The sequence below is a fragment of the Heterocephalus glaber genome, unplaced genomic scaffold (assembly GCF_053883595.1).
Source record: "Heterocephalus glaber isolate CG9 unplaced genomic scaffold, H.glaber_assembly_v1.0 deba00001688, whole genome shotgun sequence".
NCBI lineage: Eukaryota > Metazoa > Chordata > Mammalia > Rodentia > Bathyergidae > Heterocephalus > Heterocephalus glaber.
In genome coordinates this window covers 5,984,608-6,007,159 of record NW_028258413.1, presented here as the reverse complement: position 1 = coordinate 6,007,159, position 22,552 = coordinate 5,984,608, and the positions used below count along the sequence as shown (strand labels likewise).

At 45.9% G+C, this 22,552-nt stretch overlaps 1 long non-coding RNA gene across 2 annotated transcripts in view; it reads right to left on the bottom strand.

Moving 5' to 3' along the window:
• Window positions 1–21,880, bottom strand: part of LOC110346007 (uncharacterized) — a 50,764-nt gene extending 28,884 nt beyond the window's left edge. The window contains exons 1-3 of one of the 2 annotated variants that reach the window (XR_002389761.2): window positions 21,608–21,880; window positions 20,828–20,912; window positions 6,888–10,523 (exon numbers count right to left, since the gene is read on the bottom strand). This is a non-coding gene — a long non-coding RNA (uncharacterized LOC110346007). Of the gene's footprint in view, window positions 1–6,887; window positions 10,524–20,827; window positions 20,913–21,607 lie in introns of those variants that run through there. The other variant, XR_002389760.2, reaches the window with a different exon arrangement.
• Window positions 21,881–22,552: the final 672 nt, after the last annotated feature.

Sequence of the window (22,552 nt, the reverse complement as noted above, 5' to 3'; positions counted from 1 at the left end):
AAGTACATATACAGAAAACTAAAGAAGAGCCAGGAAGTAACAAGCTCTGGTCAGGATGAGGGGAAAAGTGGAATTCTTGTGCATTGTTGGTAGGATATCAAGTTGAATAGCTGCTGTGGAAAACAGTATGGGGGAAACCTCCAAAAACAGAAATAGCATTGCCAACTCCTCTTCTGGGATAAACCCAAAATACCTGGAAGCTGGGACTCAAAGAGTTACGTGTACAGCGCTGCTGTTAGAAGCACTATTTACAAAAGAAAGAAAGAAAAAAAGATGCTACTAACACACTTGTCCAGCAGCAAGTAACTAGATAAACCAAACATGCCGAACAATGGAATATTATTTAGCCTCAAAAAGTAAGAAATACACATGCTACCTATGAATGATCCTCAGAACATGATGCTACGTGAGATGAGCTAGAAAAGGAGAAACAGTGCATGAGACCACTCACACCAGCTACCGAGATGAGAGCAGTCACAGTGGTGGGGACAACTGCGTGATGTTAGCCAGGGGCAGAGAGGCCAGAGCATGGGATGGTGGTGGGCATAGGGTACAGTTTCACTTTGGGAAAATGAAATATTTTCAAATGTGGACAGTGGTGGTGTTTACACACCTGTGTGGATGAACCAAATGCCACTGCACCGTACCCTTAAATATACCTAAGCAGGTAAATTTATATGTATTTTATCATAACTTTAAAAAGCAAACAAGAAAACCCCAGTTGAAAACATGGTATCTCTGTCACCACAGACTTTTAGTGAGACCTTCTATGCCCCCCAAACACATTCACCCCTAAGCCTTTCTTATGTTTTTCACTTTTGATACCTTCCACAAATATTTAAGAAACGCTGACCATGTGTTGGACCCAGGAAATACAATAGTTCAGAAAAGAAAACCCTGTGTTCACTGGGCACTTCCATCCTAGTAAACACAAGGACACCAGAGCTACTGATGCCCACAGCCCACCTCTGAGATGCCACGGAGAGGTCGCTCTGCTGCCCAGGTGCAGGGCTTGGTGCTTTACATGGTGTGGATGCCCCAGGTGAGTGCTGGGACCTGCAGGTCAAGAGCTTTCCAGAGTCTGCCCATTCATCTCCAAGGCAGGCTGCCATATCCCTTGCATCATGCAGCTCAGGAATGTCTCAGACTAGAGGCTTCGTAAGGGTACTATCAATCGCCTGGGTTTACAGAGAATTTTACTGTAGGCCAAACACTGATCTAAGTACTTTACATATATGGTATGATCAAAACTATGAATAAATTTTAAAACATGTTAGGGTAAAAGATGTAACCATGAATCTCCCGCAAAATATGCCGCCTTGATTTGAACACACTCATCCCATCCTCCTTGCCACTTTCTGCAGCAGCTCTGGAGGTGCTCTTTCCTGAGTGTCTTTAATTACGCTCTCATGGCTGCCCCATATCCTGTCCTGGAGGGTCGACCCGAAATGTTTTCCTTTCATGGTAATTTGGGGAAGACCCAATGGGTTATGGGATCATGGGTCTTTGGGGAAGAGCCAAAAGTCATCCAGTGCCAGATTTGGTGAATAAAGTGGATATAGATGCACCCTAATATTTTTATTGCTAGTAAATGCTTTGAATCTATTTAGGACATCGAGGCAGCCACAACAGATAGACACTCACTCAGGAAAGAGGACCCCAGAGGACTTCAGAAAGTGGCAAGAATGATGGGATGAGTGTGTTCAAAGTAAGGGAAATAATTGTGAGGGAGATTAATGGTAATGCATCCTTCCCTGTAAAAATTTTTAAAAATTTGAACATTCACTGCATTTTGGTCACATTTCATGCATTACCTCTTTCATTCCTAAATGGCATTTAGGCAAATTACTATTATTATCTCCAATTTATAGTAGAGAAAACAGAGGCATAGAATTGAAATAATTTTCTAAGGATCCAAGAGTTGATAAGCTCCAAAGCCTGGGAGGAGGTAAGGCAGACCTGAAGACTCTTTTGCTCGGTAGCAGGGCTTGTGGCGGCCCATGGGACAGTCAGTGGACCAGTGGCTCAGCCCTTCTGCCCAGCTGTCTAATTTCTGTTTTGTCTATTATCAAGTTTTTTTTTTTTGGTACTGGGGATTGAACTTGGGACCTTCCGCTTACAAAGCAGGCAGTGGAACCACTGAGCTAAATCCCCGGCCCAGCTGTCTAATTTCTGTTTTGTCTTGTGTGTTGGTGCTGGGGACTGAACCGAGGGCCTTGTGCATACCGGACCTAAGCTGTACCTCTGAGCTGCACCCCCGCCAACACCTATCCCACTTGCTGCCTTCTCAGGTGGCCGGCTGTGTCCTGAGCTCACTCAGTCCATCACCAGGGTCCGATGGACCATATCCCAGCCACAGTGGTGAGCCGGCTGAGACACGCTATTGTGCTGTTCCCTGGCCAGAGGTTCTGGGTCTGAGGGAGAGCATGCGTGGGAGGGAAAGACAAAGTGACCGCTGTGTGGGGTGGGGAAGTGTGTGACACACACTTTACAAGCCCCGAACTGGGTCATGGCTCCTCTGACTGAGCAGTATCCTTAGAAATACAGCAGCTGGACTCTGGATACCCCAGGCTCCTGCCTGTTCAGCTGTGAATGACAAAGGTGAGCACTGCCGCATCGGTGGGTGGGCGGCTGTCTGGGTGCAAGCTCACACCAGCAGCAGCTGTCCCCAGCCTCCTGGCCCCACCTCCATCTATTAAAGAGCGATGAGTCACTCTTTCTCATGGTGACGGTTCACACCCTGAACTGAAGACAGGGAAACCCCCAGGGCTGCACAGCATGACAGTCCTGGATGCAGGGCCAGAAAGGAGCTGCTCACCAGATCTAACCGTGAGATCTTTCAGAGCAGACAGGAAATCGGGTCAGCATGGGAGGAAGGAGATGAGAACTGTGTCTCTCAGAGCTGACGCTCAAGTCTTTCCTCACCACGCCAAGATTCCCAGAAGGCTGGAGACTCAAAGGGGACAGGGTTCCACCACCTCTGAGTTTCAGGGGACCGAGTCCTACAGTGAAAGAGCTTGACTCACAATCCAGTACACATAGCATCTGCACTTGAAAGTCAGGCGGGAAAGCTGAGGTAAGCAAGAACACTCCTCCTCCGCCTTCTCTTCTCTTCCACACGGACACACCAATATAGGGGCCAGGATTCATGAGGGGGAGCTGAGGGGAGCTTCCTTCCTCCATCAGGAAGTTTCCAACTTCCTCTTCACTCCTGGGGAGAAGAAGCTCTTTCCATTCCTCCTCTGTCACTCTTTCTCTTACTTACCACTCTGCTGGCAAAATCTCAGACTTGTTAGTCTGTTAGAAAATGTTTCTGAGTCTGACTTGGCCAGGAAAAAGCTGTCAGACAAGTCACCTTCTTTGGATGTTGATTAGAACCCCCTGGAAAATGTGTTTCTATGGACTTCTGGAGATTTGGATGATGGGAGACTGCAGTCTGATACATGAGGACAAAATGCTAATCCCAAAGAATGAGCAGCATCTCTAAAGTCAGACAGACTTGCGTTCAATTCCAGTTCTGCCATGTCAGAACTTGGAAAAGCTACATAACCTTCCCAAGACTTGGTGTCTTCCATCTGAAAAACTGGAATGATGATTATCTTGCAGATTAACAAAACTAAATAACATGATGAAGTGGAAGAACAGCAGATGTAAAAGTAGGTCTTGTTTCAGATGATTCTTTTCCAATGCCAAATGAAGCCTCCTACACCTTCCGGTCCTGGCATTCTGCCCCACCAAAGAACAATCAAAACCAAATGAAAAGTTTAGTCTAGGCTTAATACATGCGCATTTTCAGTGTATTTCCATTCTGTTTATATTTTTCCACATTAGGAAAATAGAAGCGAACAGGGAAGAGCGGTGGGTGTTGTGTCCCACCACATAGCCCTGCTCCCCTGGGGCTTGCTGGAGGCTGCTGGCCTTTTCTTCCCAGGATGTGAACCAAACAAACGCAACCGAGGAAGGGGCACTGCCATGCCATCTGAGTCTGAGCAAGTGTGTGCTCAAGGAGACAGGGGTCAGACTCCTGGCTCCCGGAGAAGGGCAGTGTGGATGGGAGGGTGCAGAAAACACAGCTGTGAAGCCAGTGTGCCCTAACATAGGGGCCACATCCAGGACAGCCTCATGGATGTGCAACTCTGTGCAGTCACACGAGAGCCCAGGCCCAGGGCCTTTCATGCTCTCACTACCTCCTTGAAATGTCTAATTACTTGGAATTTAGAGGAGGGTTGATAAAAAAAATACAGTCTTTAAAATTTTTATTACAGTAAAAGACACATTGCCTTGAGTTCCCCTTGAAATATTTCTTCTCTTTTCAAACTCACTCATCCCATGGCTTTTGCCACTTTCTGGATCAGCTCTAGAGTTCTCTGTCCTGAGTTTCTTTAGCTGTGCTGTCCTGGCTGCCTCAATGTCCTGAATTGATTCAAAATGTTTAACTTTCATGGCCATTTCTGTCTTTGGGGAAGAGCCAGAGTTTCACAGTGTCAGATCTGGGAAATAAAGTGGCTGCTGACATCACGTTGTTTTTACGAGCCCACTTTTCCATTGGCTGGCACCTGGCTGCAGCATTCACTGTCTCTTTTACCCTCTTCACAGGGACATGGTAGACGCCTTCCAGAGATGCTTGAGAAAGTAGCACGAATGATGGGATAAGGGTGTGCACAGGGAGGTATTTTGAGGGAGATTTATGGCAATGCATCTTTTACTGTAATAATTTTTTACAATTTCAGTGTTTATGACATATTTTGAGCACTCCTTGTATTTTGTAAGGCAAGTCTGCTGGGACAGTGGGAAATGTGCTGAAGTCGGAGCCTGGTTGGTGACACCTCCCAAGGACAGGTCCTGGGCGGGGCACTCTGCTGTTTCCTGGTGTCCTGCCCCACCAGCTTCCCCTGTGCATGTTCCTGTGGCCATCACTGCCTTCCACGCCCAGAGGAGTGATGGGCTGAGGCCCGGCAAATGCCTCAGGTGACTCCTGGGGGCCCTGGCCACTGCCCATCTCCAGCTGTACCCCGGGGCCCTTCGGTGCAAGTGTGCACAGCTGCCTGGAACCCGCATCTCAGCAGGGCCAGGCCCTTCTCCCTCCGCCCCTGCTCCTCGTCCTGCATCTCGTGGAGAGGCTTCAGCAGCCCCGCGTCCTCCTGCCTGTTGTGACTTGGGGCCTGGCCCTCAGGAAGGGACGTTCCCGGCGTGACTTCCCCGTGCTCTGTCCCCAGGCCAGGCGCGCCTCAGCAATCTGCCTGCCATGAGGGGCTGCACTTGTTTCTCCCATGTCCTCACGCCCAGGGTTGCCCCCAAGCCAAATGCTGTCCTGCCAGGGCGCTCGGGGCGGGCCTTCCTCTGGCCTCCCAGGGCTGGTCTGTGTTCATCCTCTGGTCAGCTTTAAGCGCTTGACGAGGAAAATTCAGACCGTGTAATTTCAATGATGCCACCGATGGCTTAGATGGTCTGATTTTAAACGACTCTTGTGCAATGCAAACATGAATGGGAAAACCTATGCTATTAATTTAAAATGCTAATTTTTAACATAGAACATTAAATAGCAAACAGAAAACACCATGCCAAGTAAAAGAAAGAGACTGTGGAACACAGGGATTTATATGTATGATTCTTTAGTGGACAATTTTTCTGCTTTTTGAACAAAAATTCATGCTTTTGAGCAGAGTCTCGCCTTACACAAACTGTACCCCCACCCTGATTAGATCATGCAGTCCACAAACGGACTAAAGGTCCCCTTAGGTGTAGCATTTGGTCATTCTGAGACCCTCTTCAAATGACAAAACAATTTTCTCTATGCCTCAGAGCATTTGACTTATATTTCTGTATTTAAAAAATTTTTTTTGTATTTTAAAATTTTTATTTTGCCCTAACCAGGGGTTCAGTCTCCATGTACAAAAAAATCACACCTTATTTTTTTTTAATTTTAAATATACAGTAGGAACATTTATTTTAACACTTCTAAAAGATATTTCTCTATGCCTGATGATTTTATATAAAAACTCAAACCCATCATACTTTTCCCATTAGTCTTTCTAAATCAAGGGCAATCAGAAATTTGCACATGAATATTAGCTTCTGAAACAAAAAATTACAAATTAATCATGAACAAAAATCACACCTTTTTGAAATCTAACTCCTCTTACGTCTACCTATGGCTTCAACCATGAGGAATTCTCAGTTAAATTTTGCTGCATGCCTGAAAATCAGAGAAATGCTCACCGGAAGCTGATCGTTCTGTTATGGAAATAAGAACACTGAAAAAAGATAAATCTAAACATCCAAGGTCCAGTTTCCCTCCTGAGCTGGACCAGAGTCCCGACTCCCTGGGGCCAGGCATCATCCTCCTGTGCCCAGCGACACTGGTGTCCACCATGCCCGGCGTGCCATCTTTGCCCGCCCTCACCGCGAGCCTCCGTGGAGTGAGGATCCCTCCTCCATGCTGTGGCACCAAGATCAGCTCTCTCCTCCCCTCCCCAAGGCAAACGCCTTCAGTCCTCTTCATGTCACCTACTGCACGCAGCCCAACTTTTCCACTGAATGCGCTTCTCTCACGGTGCACCACCCATCCGACTCACGTTTCTGCCTGCGTCTCTGCCTTGACCCTTTGGCCCTCTAGCCAGCATTTAACCGATAGGAAATCTCCAGCTCTCTGACAAGCTGACTCCACCATATTTCACCATGTTGGTGAACTGACAAAACGGTTCCATTCAAATGTCACTTTTACAAGTGAAATTTGCCAAAGCCATAATGAGGTCTCATTTCCTGCCAACCAAGATGGCACTCCCCACGTTGCCTGCGTGCTGGAGACACAAGAGTCCCTCAGAGGGCGTAAGGCCGGACACAATGTGGCCTGCAGATGCAACAGGATAAGATGCTCTGTCACTGCCACATGCAGGTCACGCTTGAGAACACTGTGCTGAGTGACAGCGGGCAGACACCAGGGCATGAGTGTAGTGTGACCCCACTTCCTCAGAGCAAGCAAAATGGGCAGGTCCCAGGGACTGAGTAGAGCAAGAGGCGAGGGGGGTCGGGCGCGAGGGAAGGGGGGCGATTGCTGCCGGGCACGGGGTTTCTGTTTAGGGTGATGCAAGGTTTTGGAAACATGGGGGTTTGGTTACACAGTGCTGTGAATGGGAAAAATGCCACAGAGCTACACACTTCACACTGGTTGAAATGTCAAGCCTCATGTGATGTGTACTTTACCATAAGTAAAACTCTTTCTAAAAACATTATATTAATGCCAAAAAATACTTCATGTGCATTGTTAGAAATTTAAAATATTAGTAATTATCCTTGGTACAAATTTATATGCTATATTCATTTCCTTAGCTGTACATATTTTAGTATGAAGAATGTTACTTTTTCTTAACTACAGTTCAGCTGGGTGCAGTGGCATAGGCCAGTAACCCTGTGAAACTGAGGCAGGATCAGAACCACGATCCCCAGCCTGGGCAACTTAGACCCGTCTCAAAATAAAAAATAAAGGCGCGGATGTAGCTTGGTGCAAAGGCCCTGGGTCCAATCCCAGTACTGCAAATACATTTTGGTAAGATTATTTGGTCTTTTAATTTTATTATTAATACATTTTGAGTTATTATGTCTTTAACCTATTCTGCTGAGGCCCATACTGTTTTTCATTGAGAAAATACTCTATAGAATTTGATAAACCCAGACCAAAACTGACCTTCAGGTTGAGATTGTAGGTACCGCAGGTCAAATATTTTCACAGATACTGTCTTTCTGAACTCTTTAGAGTGCCTTTCTTTGATACATAATATTTATTAAACAAATTTTTCCAAAGAGTTGCCACCATTTATGATTTTTTGAATGTTTCCTCAAATGTAAATGCTGCAAAGTGTAAGCATTTTCCACCCACTTCCCAATCTTGGCACAGAACACTAATGAATCCAGTTGAAAACAACTGCATTAAAAGAGCCTTCCCCCAAATTGAAATATTCTAAACCAAACTTAATCCTTTGGAATGAGATATTATACCATTGAAATCCTCATTTCCATTCCCTCATTTTTGCAGGGATAAACGACTTCCTATTTCTAAATTTTCTGCTTTATAACTACAATTTTCTGGAAATTTACACTTTTTGCTGTTCCAATTGTTAAATGCTGTACTGGCATAAAAATTCCCAACTTACTGTGTATGAAATGCAATTAGTAGCTAAAGGAACAGTATACAAAATATGTTAGAACACTACAGGTAACAAAGGCTGATTTCAAGAGAGTCCACAAAGGCTCCAACACTTCTAAACTGCAATTGCTGATGAACAAAGAGAAAATAAACAAATCGTGCCATGAAAAAGCAGTTTTGTGTGTTCAACATTATCAATATCATAAACTATTACAGAGTTTTTAATATATATTCCTGTTAACATATTCACAAAGTTCTAGTTAAATATATTAAAATGTAATTGGTAGAATAGTAAGCTTGTTTACCAGCAATTATAAAGTATATATGTTACAAGTATATAAATCCACTTCAGATCCATAAGTTCTTAAATTTGGTAAAGACACAAAGTTTATACCACATGTCTGTTACCAAAATTTGTATTTATATTATCACAAAATATTTTCCTCTTCAAAGTCAAAAATTTTAAACTTAATTCCCAATAGGATTCATAATAATGCCAACCAAATCAACTCCTAAGATTTACTTATATTCTATGAATTAGATTTTCTTAAATGATCATTATTATTTTTTTTAAATGATCATTATTGAAATAGACTTGGTTGGGGATTTAGTTCAGTGGTGCCTTTGCCTGCCTCACAAGCACAAGGTCCTGAGTTCAATCCCCAGTACCAAAAAAAAAAGAAGAAGAAGAAGAAATTAACTTATTCGAAGCATCTGATAATAGAGATAAAGTGGCATCATTTAATTCAGAATTTCTCTTCTCCTGATGGAGCCAATAAATTGTCACTTCACCATGGGCATGTACCCTGGAAAGCCTGCACCGGCGCTTGGAAGAGTCATGTTCTGCAGAGCAGTGAGCAATGCACCTTCTCTATCTGCATGTATTCAGTTGTTAGAGTCAGTGTCTTATAAATCCTACATTTTGAAATAGCTGATTTTTCAGCAGGTTTCTGTCTTCTGGTTTTCCTTTGGTTAACATTTTTCTTTAGTACCGGGGATTGAACCTGGGACCTTACGCTTTCGAGGCAGGAGGTGGATCCACTGAGCTAAATCCCTGCTGGTTAACATTTTATATATATTATCTTATCAACATCACCTTGCGAAACAATAATTCAGCCCATAATTTGTCAAATATGTGGGAGTTTTGGACTTGTGGCTGCTGAGAGGGTTTATTGCTAATAAAAGATCACCATCAAAGAAAGAAACACAGTGGCCCCTTGACTTATGAACTCAATTCATTCCCGAGCACTGGTTGTAACTCAAGTTGGTCAATTGAAGGCTCAGCTCCTCTACACAGCCTTCAAAGTGTCTCTGTACACAGGCAGATCTCAGTGCCCTTAGAGAGACACTGGCCCAGGATTTCTCAGTGAACCCCACTCAGGAAAGGGTGCTATAATGTTCCTTCCAGAACTCTTTAGGGGGTTAATCTGTGTCTGAGACCATCTGGAAGCACAAGTGATAAGCATTCAGGTTGTAACTCAAGACTCTGTTTGTAAATTAAACCTAAAATTCTGTTTGTAACAAAGTTCTTCGTATGTTCAGCCAGTCATAACTTGAGGGTCCACTGTAGTAACTGTAATACAATGCCTGAGATCACTGTAGGAGTTCTTCATGTCCTGATCTGTCGTGAATGTGCTGTATGCTGTCCTTGGACCAGAGGTGCCGTTGGAAGTTATCCACAGGTTAAGGTGAAGATCTGTACATTAACTCCTCAAATGCTACCAAAAGACCCCCCACCAAAAGACAAAGAACAACAATGAGATGGCCCCAGTAGAAGCTACAAGTATAAAGTAGAATCATTAATTTGCTCAAAGTGAAAACTCTAAAGCAAATGATGATACAGATGAACACACAATTGGTTACCCAGCTTAGAGTCATTTCCCACTTAAGCCCAAGTGATGCTTTTTAAATATAAATTTGGTATTATCCTTCCCCTTTGTCTGATTCTTCCGCTGTCCCTTATGAGATACATCCCAGCACTTAGCAGCACCTGAACGCACTGCAGAGAGTAACCACCTCCCCCCTCCCCGGCCAGCCACAGTCTAGAGACAGGCAGAGGGTCAGAGGCACTGGCTCAAGTTGCTAGTTTAATGAAGCAACCTCCTCACAGGTGTGAAGCCCACTGAGTCCTCCCCTTCCTTCACAGTAAATGTAGCTGTACTAGGAGATTTCTTCTTCTTCCTCTTCCTCTTTTTTTTCTTCCCAGTACTGGGGATTGAACTCAGGACCTTGTACTTGCAAGGCAGGTGAGGGCCATTGAGCTAAATCCCTAGCCCTAGGAGATTTCTTTTGAGCTGCAGCCTGGGGAAGGGTCTTGCCATCCACCCCATCAGCCTTCTTCTCCCAACTCTTCCTGTTGCCAGCCTGTTTCCTCTGATCCCTGTTGAACGACAATGTCCAAGAAGTCAGACGTGTCTTGCTCACCATTCCACCAACGTCATACACAGTATGCCCACCGAGCCCTTAGGAATAGGGTCTAAACAACGTGTAATCAATAGTAAAAGACAGCGTGTAGTCAGTGCCGAGTCAGTCCTGGAAACAAGAGCTGCTGGAAGCTGCATTTCAATGCGCAAGGAGTCAGCATGCTCTTTGGTCTCATTAGATATCAGGAAATATGTGTTCCAGGTTCCAAGGAGCAAAAACAGGAAGGTTCAGAGTTGAGGTTAGAATTGGAACTAAGGTGAGATCGAAACGTTTTGGGGCTTGGGAAACACATAATGACTGCTGCAGTCTGCCTCCAGGGTCGCTGTAAAGCGAAAGACAGAGGGTGGGCTGGGATTCCAGTCTAGGACTTGCCTGCTGTATCTTGTGGGACTTGGGAAGCCATAGAGAACCTGTAAGTGTGCTGCAGAGAGTATTTGCCTAGCACAGGCAAGGTCCTGGTCTCATCCCCAATACCACAAATAAAATAAAAAGGAAAAAATATGAGCCAGTGTTTCCTAATCCAGACAGTGGCCCACAGTCTGATGCTCTGACTTGAGATTTCTGAACCTGAAGGCAGAGTAAAAGCAATACACATGCAGTAGAAACCATATTTTAGAATTTAAAGTTTTGATCTCTCCCAAGACTGTCACATGTGGGTTTGTCACTCTCTAGAGATTGGGGGCAGCTCCCCGATGGCCCTACCATCCCAGATAGGAATACTGGACGCTCTACAGACTGTTGCTAAGCCATGCGTTTTCCTGTATTTTCATTTCAAAATGGGTTTACTGAGACGATCTCATTTTACGCTGGGGACATCTGTACAGCTGGCTAGGACAGCTTTGCCAAAGAACATACTGGGAACCCTGGAGATATACATTTCCTGCAAAGATTTCCTTAATTTAGACTCACAGCTGGGTCTGCTGTCCATAACTACATCAATAAACCTACAAGTCAAATTAATTTCCATAAATGTCCCAGAGATTCTTGGGAGGTGGACGCATACCCTCTTAATTTAAAAAAGAAAGGTGTGCAGCGATAACATTCCAGTAATCGGATAGGAGCGCAAATCCGTTTTGCGGCAGAGTCCGATGCACTGGCGGCGGCAGCGTTATTCAGGCTGGCTGCCCAGACGCGGACAGTCCATCGCGCTGCCCTGTTCTCAAGGCCAAGTGCTTCCTCCCTAGAGAACTGCACGCTCCTCCCCCCTCACACTGCACCAAAAGCCACCGCACTGGACTCAGAAGTGCATTACTGACCTCGTGCACACCTGTCACCAGCCGTGTTATTAGATACAGCACTGTGGTAATGACCGTTCCTCTCCCTGGGCCTCTGTTCCACCTCCCACTGACCTGGCTGCCTCCCGTTCCAAGTCGAGGGGCCCATTAAGGGCACCTTCCTCCATTAACGCAGCGACATTTTACTACACACAAGCCGCTCCGAGGATCCATCTTGGAGCGTAAAGTGCCAGCTCCTGAGACAGTTTGGGGGGAGCCCGCTTAATCCATTCCCATGGCAAAGGGGACACAAATGGTAAATTTCACAGGTCAGCAGTAATAGCGCCCTGTTATTTAACTGACACAGCCCACAGTTCTGTCTTGAAAACACGCGTCTGAAACTTTCTCCTACACCAAAGGACTTCCACCTCCCCAGAGATGCAACTAACAATTCTGCTCATTCAGAGACAGCGCCAGCAATGTCATCCCCCACGCGCAAGACTGACAATCCCTTCTGGACAAAACAAAGCTGACAGAACTGTAGCCTCCAGCCGTCACCAAAACTTGCCTCAGCTAAAATCACAGAGCTTAAATCTTTTCTCTGCCTTTAAGATAGCAGCCTTTCCCCCAAACTATTTTTTGATTTTGCTATATTTCAATAAAAGAAAAAATACATCCAGAAAAGTTTGCTTCTGTCCCTAAAAGTAACTTCTCATAGCCTGGCTTTCATCAGCCGTTTTCTGTTCCCACGCTTAGGAACTTGGGTGGAGGTTTATTTGAATGCAAAAGACATGTCCAGCACATTACAAGAATGAGTCCCATAGATATTTCCAGGGAAGCCTTTAAATATTTTGCGAGGAGGATAGAAGCATTCAGACTTAGTGAGCCACTGAGGACATCGCTCATTGTGAGATTTAAAATTTAATCCAACCTTAATCATGCACTATCGAGACTGGACCATCCAGTTCCTAAGGTACCGACCTGCCAGCCCATCTATGATTCCGAGTGTCCCACAGCCCACCACCTAGCGAGACTTGGAGTGGCCTTCTCCACTGTCCTCTTCTCGCAGTGTTGTGCACACAGATGCAGGAGACAGGAGGGGAGGAAGGGATGGGAGGAAGCCCCCAATTTTTTCTCAAGACAGGGTCTCACTATGTAGCTCAGGCTGGCCTTGAGCTCATGGAGATCCTCCTGCCTCAGCCTCCCGAGCACTGAGATCACAGGTGAGCACCACCATGCCCAGCAGATAGGTTTTTGTTGTTATTTTGAGACAGGGTCTCATTGCACAGTACAGGGTGGCCTTAAACTTGAGGAATGAGTTGCATGCAGTGACCAAATCAGAAGTGAACCACTTAATGGTTTTGTTTGTTTGTTGAGGTAGGAGTTTGAGATAGGGTCTCACTATGGAGCTCAGGCTGGGCTTGAACTCACTATGGAGCCCAGGCTGAAGCAAAGTTGAGGGTATCCTCCCACCTCAGCCTCCTGAACGCTGGGGTTACACGTGTGCACCACCAAGCCTGGCTCCCTTTCTCAATAGAAAGAACATGCTTTAAATCATTATGTGTTTACACTGCTTCTCCCTTTCCCCCGCATGGAAACCAGATCAAAGCCAGGGAGCAGCAGCTACGGCACCTGAGAAGCTGCTGGACAGCGGTGACCCCTTCCAAACTCCCCGGCAGATGTTTGAGAGTCTAATGGCCACAGTGCCTCTCCTGTTGCCAAGAAGCTGGAGTCTCCGGATTCCCCTCCAAGCTTGGTTTTCCCGGCTGAGCTTGGTTTTCAGTGGACTGCTTACGATGGACAGCAGAAATGCAGGGTCTGCCGCCTGTTTCTCCTTTTCAGGGCATCTTCTGACAGGGCCAGCTGTATGGTGTCTGTGGAAATGGGTTTGTGAAGCAGGAGGGCGCTTCGATCCAAGCTGGTGGACAGGAGATGTCAGATTCACCCCACACTGTCCCAGGCGGGCGGGGGATCCTGAGGCTCGGGTCCAGAGCCCACACAAAGGCGAGGAAGGAGCCTCACTTTCCTCCAGGGACTCATTCTCACCGAGAGAGTCGCCATGCTGCGAGCCCAGTGGCCACAGTGGTGAGCAGCCTGCCACTGTGGAGCTGGGCATCTGGGTGACTTTGGAACTGGTCCTCATCACATCATCAATAAACGCTGCATTACAACCCACAGATCTGTAGACGCTGCCCGGAGGGAGGCGTGAATGCCACTTGTGCCAGACTCTGGTCTGCCCAGCAGAGCATGTGGGATTCCGGGATTTCGGGATTTCGGGATTTCACCACTTAGCAAACCCAAGGCTGAGGTGGGAAAATCCCCAAACAAACACACAAACACCACCTGCACCCCCTGACCAGTTCTCTCTGACAGAACGATTTTATTTCTCCGACTTCTTAAACTGGCTTTTATTTTTAGGAGTAACCCATCATGAAAAATGCACACTTCCTTAAAACCTCACCCTGATTTCGTTTCGGGTTTGAGCCATGTGAAAGAATTAGCATCAGAAAGCAAACTGTACAGCCGCGGGCCTGTTGTTTACCGTTAGGAGACAGGGCCCCGCTGTCCCGCTGCTTCTACTTTTTCATGTTCCCTGGCTAAGTCCTAAATACTACATTTCTCAAATGCTCACTAAGGGAATCTGAACCCCAGACCAAAAGGCTGGCACTGGAAAAGGTGATCAAGGTGTTATTCAAAAATATGAGCTTCAAAAAGTTCACTTAGGTCATAGATCCAAAGGCACAGGCTTTCCCTCAATGGCGAAGCATGACCCTGGCTGCAGAAAAGGCCTTGAGCCAGTCCAGCCATAACCCCTGGTTGCTGGTCACAGCAGAGTTGACCATGGACACTCCCCAAAGGTGGCAGAGTTCTGGGAGTAAACTGAGCAAGGTGAACCAGGTTCTCCCTCAGAATCGGAAGTTGGAAATCCACAATACCCTGATGGGCGCAAGAACTGGAAGGAGGATTGTGAAGATTTGCTCGCCCAGTCACCTTGGGCCATGTGCTGATGAAACCACTTAGTCTTTGGAAGAGATTGTAAGCAGCAGTGATAAAAAGAATATGCAGACTTTGATGACAGAAAGCACTTCAGTTTGTTTGTTTTTGGTACTGGGCAGGTACTTGGTACTTACAAAGCAGGCACGGTGCCATTGAACTAAATTCCCGGCCTGAGCACTTCAGTTTTTGAATTTCTACTTCTAGTTTCTGCCTGACCTTTCTCCACTTAGTTTCCTATTCTCACCATGTCCTACTGTAGCTTATTTGACATTTTATTCCTTACATGCAATAAACTTTTACAATTAGTGTTAGCTGGGGTGTGTAGCTCAGAGGTAGGAAAAAAAAGGTTATAACTGGTCCAAGTTACCAGCTCACACGTAAGAACAGTTTGTATGCAGAGTCAGAGTGAAAAGTCACAGAGAACCAGCAGAAAAAGAAAAATATCCATCCCACAGTGACGGCTTCCTGTGCTCCTCCATGCATTAAAAATGAGCTAACCATATTTCCATTTCTCTCTACCACCCCCTCCAATCAGTTTCATGTTGTGTAACTTCCAGACTGTGGAAATCACATGATACGGCCTTGTGCAAGGTCCCTCTATTAATGCTATCAAACTTAATTTCTCTAGTTGGAGCAATTTAACCTATGCATGATTCCAATAAATCTAAGAGCAGAGCAATTTTTGCACCACTCAGTTGATCTTCTCAGGCCTTGGGGATCCCATAAAGATGCTCTGATTTCTCAAAAGTTCACCAACTCCTACTTTCATAGCCCACATTAAGAAGAGTGACATCAGAGGAAATTTTGGGTACTAGCAAGATGAAACAGGGTCGAGCGTGGGGAAGCACTGCTTTCACGTTAGGCTCTTTGGTTCTCACCAGCAGGGGCACCTAAGTTCACGCTGCCTGTACCTCTGTCCTCTGTGAGCCACTCCCAGCACTGAGCCCCGCGGTCTTGTGACCAGTGGACCCTCCTTCACTCTCATCAGGAGCCTCTGCTGGTTTTATTTCTTCCTTTCCTGCTTACTCTGTACTTCTCAGTACCTTCCAGTGCTTCTCCATCTCACTTGTACCTGTCACTCGGTCAGTATCTGCTATAGTCAGCAGTGTCTGGGAAAGAGGACAAGACCGAGAAATTCAAGCCACGCGTTCTAATCTCACCATGCCACCTAGCAACTATTGATCTTATTCCTTAGTTTACCCATCTGTCTACAGATAAAAGCTCACATACACGATCCCCGAGTACCCTCCTGGCTCCAACACTCTGAAACTTCAGAATGTTCTTCCCAAACAGAAAATGCTTTTTAAAATTCTCTCCCATTTCTATGTCTTATCTTTGTATTCTTGGATCTTAATACTTAGTGTCTGGGGGAGGGGGCTGATAAGTGCTGATTTGCTGAGTCAACCCTACCACTGATGTGCACTATGAGCATCATCAGTATCTCATTGTTGACGTGCAAAACCGGACGAAGTGGGTCCTCCATAATTGCAGACAGCAGGAGGCGGCAGAATAACCTGGGAAGGGTGATTCCCAGGCAGAGCCAGTTGTAGAAGCACACTATACTTTCCCGGGCCTGCAGATCATGAGAAAAATCTTGGCTCAGAGGCTGGAGGCCTGGGAAGGTCGTGGAGTTGGATGCGTGGGTAGCTCCAGAGGAAGACAGCAACACCATCTTTACCTCCAACCCTCGTGTCTTCGGTAATGTCGCTAGATCCATAAAATCACGACTGACTGGACTTCCCGTGGAATAGAACATGGCAAAGGTGTACCCTGAACTGTAACATCACTAATATGCCACAACCCACAATGAGCAGGCGTGGTCGTGAGAAAGCGGGTTTGGGAACACAGAAATCCTGGGACGCGACGGCTGACCGAGGATTTGAACTGCAGTCACCCAGACCTGGAAGAAACAGAGCCCCAGCTGGCATCCGGTTTATACATCTATTTCCCTGTCAGAAACCCAGGTCGCAACACCATCACCAGTCTGCTGTAAAATAAACGTGATGAGTGAAAAAGAGTGAATGTTTCAGAACCGTCTAGAAGTGGCAGGATGTTATTCTGAAGCCAGCATTCAAGTCTTCCCTCGAATAAGGCAGGCTGCCTAGTGACACAGCGGGTGAGACCATCCACCAACAAAGACTGCCTGAATATGACGAGAGGGCTGCATTTGCTTTTACACACTCCCAGAAGTACAAACTGCCATGACACATTTATCATCTCTGGACCTCTGCTTTTTAAAAATTTTACCACAGCAGTGACGTAAATCAAATCTGTCAATAAGAGGAAACTAAAAAGAAAAAAGAGGAAACTGAAAAGAACCACTGAGTCCAGCCAGCATTACTGTCAGCAGCAGGGAGACTCAAGTGAAAGCTGCCCACCATCTGAGTACTGGGCAGATTTTAACCTGCTCAAGGTCTCCTGCAGGGAGATCCCACGCTCTGGGTTGGACTTGTCTCGCCTCCTCAGCCTTCAACCACTCTTTCCTTGGGAACCACTGACCATAACTCTAAGGTTATTCACCTCATCAGTAGAATCATCGCCTAAATGAAAGCCACCAGGTCCAACGAATCATGTAGGAGGCTGGGAGGTGACGAGGCAGAAAGCTAGAGAAATGCAGCTTTGGGAGAGCGGCTTCAGAAGGCACCTTTCCCCCCATGTTAAAATCTGTCTTCTTGCACATAAAAGCAGCATGCCTACTGTAAACAAACACTACAGAAGAGATATTCTGGGGGCTTTCCCTCTTCCAACAAGGGCAGTAGTCCTCCGAATTAGGCCTCACCCTTTGGCTTCACCCAAGCTTAAGTAGCTTCTAAAATGCCTTCTCTCCATGGACGACAGTCTCGTGGGGTCAGGCTTTCAGGAATAAGCTGGTGGGGGGCACCCCATAAAACGTAACATTTTCCCATAAAAGTCCAGAAGGTCACCCTTGGTCTGTGTGACCATTTCAACAGTGCCATGAAACCGTCACTCCTCAGTACCCACAGGGAAGGGTTCTAGCACCTCAAGGGTGCCAAAATCTCCAAATGCCCAAGTACCCCATGATGGCATGATATTTACATAGGACCCATGCACAGCCCCACATGATCTAAATCATTCCTGGATAACCCGAGATGCCTAGCAAAATGTGAGTACTACAGAAAGAGTTGCTACACTACATTGTTTAGGGAATTCGAAGCAAGTCAGCACAGGTTCAGTACAGACATAAGGGGTTTTTAAAAAATATTTTTGATCTGCCGTTAGTTGATTCCAAGGACGAGGGCTGTGTAGATGCAGAGGCTGGCTGTGTACACCTGTACAGATGGGCTATCATTTAAACAATTGCACATTTATGTTATTTTCTCAACTGCAAATGCTGGAATTAAAACACACGTATATTGACATCCATGCATATTTGCGTGCTTTCCCAGGAACCTACTTAGGATCAACTCTAGGTAAAGGGGCTAGGGATGTAGCTCAGTGGTAGATTACTTGGGTGGCTTCCAAGAGGCACGGGGTTCAATCTCCAGCATCAGGGGGGGAAAATCCAGGTAAGCAATCACCTTACTCCTTGTGGTGTAGAAGACCGGAACATAAAAAAATGTTGCTATTCTGAGTATTGTTATAACTGAGTCCTAACCCAGGCATCCATGAAACTGCAACAGCCTCGGCTCTGCCAGTTAGAGTAAAACTTCAGGTGTTTTCCAGCCTCGATACAGATTTCCAGCCATAATTTATGACAGTACCCGTGATCCTCTGCAGCAGGGGTGTTTATCGACCTCTTTGCACATTAGGCTCAGAGTTTTTTTAAACAAGAAAATCTCATGTTTGTAATTTTTTGTATGTTTATTGTCCACTTCTATTGCTTCTTTTGTAAACATCCATTTTTTTCTATTATGTCATGGTTTGGGTTTTTTAGTATGAAATTGAAAGTCCTTAGAAATATTGGCTCAAGAAAAGAGGAAATTAGACACAGCTGAAGTTTGTTGAACTACATATAACTGTTGATAAAAAGCAGCACAGAAAGACACACCTGTGAGAGGAGAGGACAGGACAAGAAGGCTCTGAAGGCTGCAGTGAGATCTAACAGGTTCAGGAATCAGGAGGGAGAATGGCACCGAGACAGTATTTAAGGGCCCAATGGCTGGGTATGGTGAACTGACCAAGACCCCAGGAAGCCACTGGGCCACAGCTGGAGGAGTACACACCCAGACCCAGGCCTGGCAGACCGGGTGCCCAGCTCCGTGAGCGGGGACAACAGGCTGCCCCAGAGCGCAGTTTCTCTGTCCCTTTCTTTAAGTATGTTTTTGTAGCTGCATGTTTTATTTTGGCTAAAGTCACATCTCAAAATCTTCTGGGGATGCGCCTGTTGGTTGTGGCCGCTTGTCGAGAATGAGTGAAGACAGGCTCCTGTTGTGCCGAAATGCAGGTGGGCCACACACTGCCACACACGCCAAACCTCCTCAGTTATAGACGGCCAGGGTCGGGCACTCAGCCCTGGGTCATGACCCTGCCGCCCTGGGCCCGCCTGCTACACAGCAACCCTCATCCCTGCAGCCACACCCTGTTCCAGAAGGCTGCAAACCATTGCTGGGGTCCATCCGGCCAAGGGGCGACCCCCAAGCCAAATACGCTGGTAACATTCTCCCCACACATGCGCAGCTCGCAGGCCCCAAGCCACTTTTATGCTTTTTTTGCGAAGTGCTCCAGTTCCACTCCCCACCCTGGACGACACTAGGGCTTGAGACCGTATTGAGTAGACCACTTAAGGGGAACTGAAGTCTAAACTCAGCACATTGGAGATACATTGCTTTCCAAGAATCCTTCCACATTGCTCACATTTTGCAGTCTTCTTACTATTCCACACCTTTCTTGTTAAATTTCATTTTTTATTTTTAGTTGATTGCTGATTCTAACTAGTTATGATTAGATGTAAAAGCTATTTGTGTATATCACATAAATACATAAACAGCCATTTAACCAAACCGTCATTGGTCCTAAGTTTTCCTGTTGATTACTTGCAAATAATACTCATATATCTTTAATCTTTTTTGGTAGGACTTGGGAACTGAATCTAAGACCTTCTCACTGAGCTATATTCCCAGCCCTTTATTTATTCACTTTTTAAAAATTTTTCAGATGAGTTTTCACTAAGTCCCTAAATTGCCCAGCTGAGGCTTGAACTTGTGAATCTCCTGCCTCAGGCTCCCAGCTCTTTACTCTTTTATTTTGCTGTGTGTAGGGTAACTAGATCAAATAGAAAAATAAAAATTATTTTTCACCTACACAGATATATATATATTTTTAATTGGTTCCAGGGATTGAACTCCAGTCCTTGCACTTGAGAGGCAGGCGGCAGCACCACTGAGCTAAATCCCTGACCCTACACAGATATCTTTTTAGTTTGAGAGCTTTACAATACAGTATCTAGACATATTGGTGTTTAAAAGTCTTTTGTTTATCTGCAATTCAAAATTAACTAGATGTCTTATATTTTTATTTGCTAAATTTGTCAGATCCTGTTGCATTTCTAGCACTGAAAGAATCATGTCAAATAATGATGACCCTAGGAATGCTATGCTGTTTGATTCCCCTAGGAAAGTCTCTACAATGTTAAGGGTTTTAGTGGCTGCTGATTTTAGTTATCATAAATTCAGCAAGGCCAGGGGTCCTTCGCAAATTTGTAGCTCAATCCTCACACAGTGCCTCACATAGAGTACGTCTTCCACAGATAGTGGCTGAACTGATGGCTGTACCTCACTGTTCGCAAAGTTTGGGAAAGACAAAGGTATACTTCTTGACAGGTAATATCCTGAAAACCAATGAGGAATGCTTAACTCAAGCGCAAGTGAGACAATAATGCACACTCAGAGGTGAAGTGACCTATAACAAGCTAATAACAATTAGGAGTTCAGGTTCAGCTGGACATGCTGGGGCAGGCACACCTGTACTGAGCTACACCGAGGAGAATGACAGGGATTGCCAGGCAACAAAGTAGGAGCCCAGTGTTAAAAAGCAACAACAAAGAAAAAGCCTGCAGGTTCCAAACCATACTGCATAGTTCACCTCTCACCTCTATATTTTGCCAACTTCCTGCTTCTGGATGAGCCTCCTCCGAGTTTTGGTTTGCAAACACAAAACACTGGTAGTGCCTGCCCCTGGAAATTATTATGAAAATTGAAAAAATTCATAGTAAATAATTAGCACAGTGCCTGGGATGCAGCATTTTAGCCAATGATATCAATTAGAAGATGTTATCATAGTTACTATTTATCGAATGTTCAGTAAGAGCTTAGCACTGTTCAGGTATTTTTATATTTTAAATAATAAGGGCCAGGGATTTAGCTCAGTGGTTTCACCGCCTGCTGCACAAGTGCAAGGACCCGAGTTCGATCCCTGGTACCAAAAAAAAAAAAAAATTAAATAATAAAAATAACATTCACTTTTGTTTTCTCTTCTTCAGAAAATGAAAATCAAGAAACCAGTTCAAGCTGGATGAGGTGGTGCATGTCTATAATCCAGCACTCTGGGAGGCCGAGGCAGGAGGATCATAAGTTTGAGCTGAGCCTGGGTAATTTATCGACCTAGTCAGGACTTGTCTCAAAGTAAAAAATAAAAAAGGGTGGGGATGTAGCACAGAGTGATGACCTTGGGTTCAATCACTCATGCCACATACACAGAAAATATTTTTTAAATATTCAGCTTTTTCAGAAGTCTTTACAACAGATAAGCCAGTGATTCTCAAATTTCAGCCTGGACGTGGCCACTTGAGTATCACTGAGTGTACTGACTTTATTGCTAAGGCAACAAATTACTACAAATTTTATGCCTCAAAATAGCGCATGTTGATTACCTTATACTCTCTATAGGTCAGAGGTCACAAGGCCGAAGTCAGGTTCCCAGCCGGGCTGCTGTCTTTCTGGAAACTCAGTGGACCCCTCTGAGTCCCTGCTCATCCAGGTTTGCAGAATTCAGCTCCCGTCCGACCAAGAGCCCCGTGTCTGGGAGATGGTGCGGACCATTCTCCGAGCCCAGAGGCCAAGTGCTGCCCTCGGCCTACAGAGCTACTGAGGGCAGAGCGAATTTCTTCTTCCCCCGCCTCTCCCGCTTCTCAGGGTTCACGTGGCTGTGCTGGGCCCGAGCGTCAGGCCCAGCTCCCTATTTTATGGTCAGCTGATTGGCGACCTTGATGCCACCTGCCGCGAACTTCTTCTCAGTGCCTTGATTGGTGGCTGAAGAGCCAGGGGCTGGGCTGCCAGGTGCGACATCCTAACATCCGCTGGCCTCACCCAGGGACCTGGAGGGATCAGATTCTCTCCCTCCCAGGTTACTGAGCCAGGAGCCGGGAGAAAGGGTCAGCAGTCCAAGTCGCACTGCCCTGTGGTGGACTCCAGTCATGGAATTGGAGGACACTGAGATGGCGGGAGGGTTACGGCAGGCACAGGGCTTGACTTCAGGAGTTAAAGATAAGCCAAAGGTGCCGTCAAAGTAGAGTGAATCTCTGCCGGGAGCTCACCTCCATACACGCTTTCCCACCACATCTACACTCATCCCATGGTATTAATTATTTCTGCTCTTGGTTTTACTCAGGGATGATGGATTTCAGCTGGATTTTCAGTTGACTCCAGTGAAAAATTTTATAACCCCGGGCAACAGCTTTTTCCATGTGTGCCTTCTGGAAAGCGTCAAGTCTGAGGAAAAGGCCTCACTCCGGAGGCAGACGTGTAATTCTGAGCACACGGGAGACCCATCCCGGCTGGACTCCCGCAGGCCTGGAAAGTTGGGGGTCAGAGGAGAA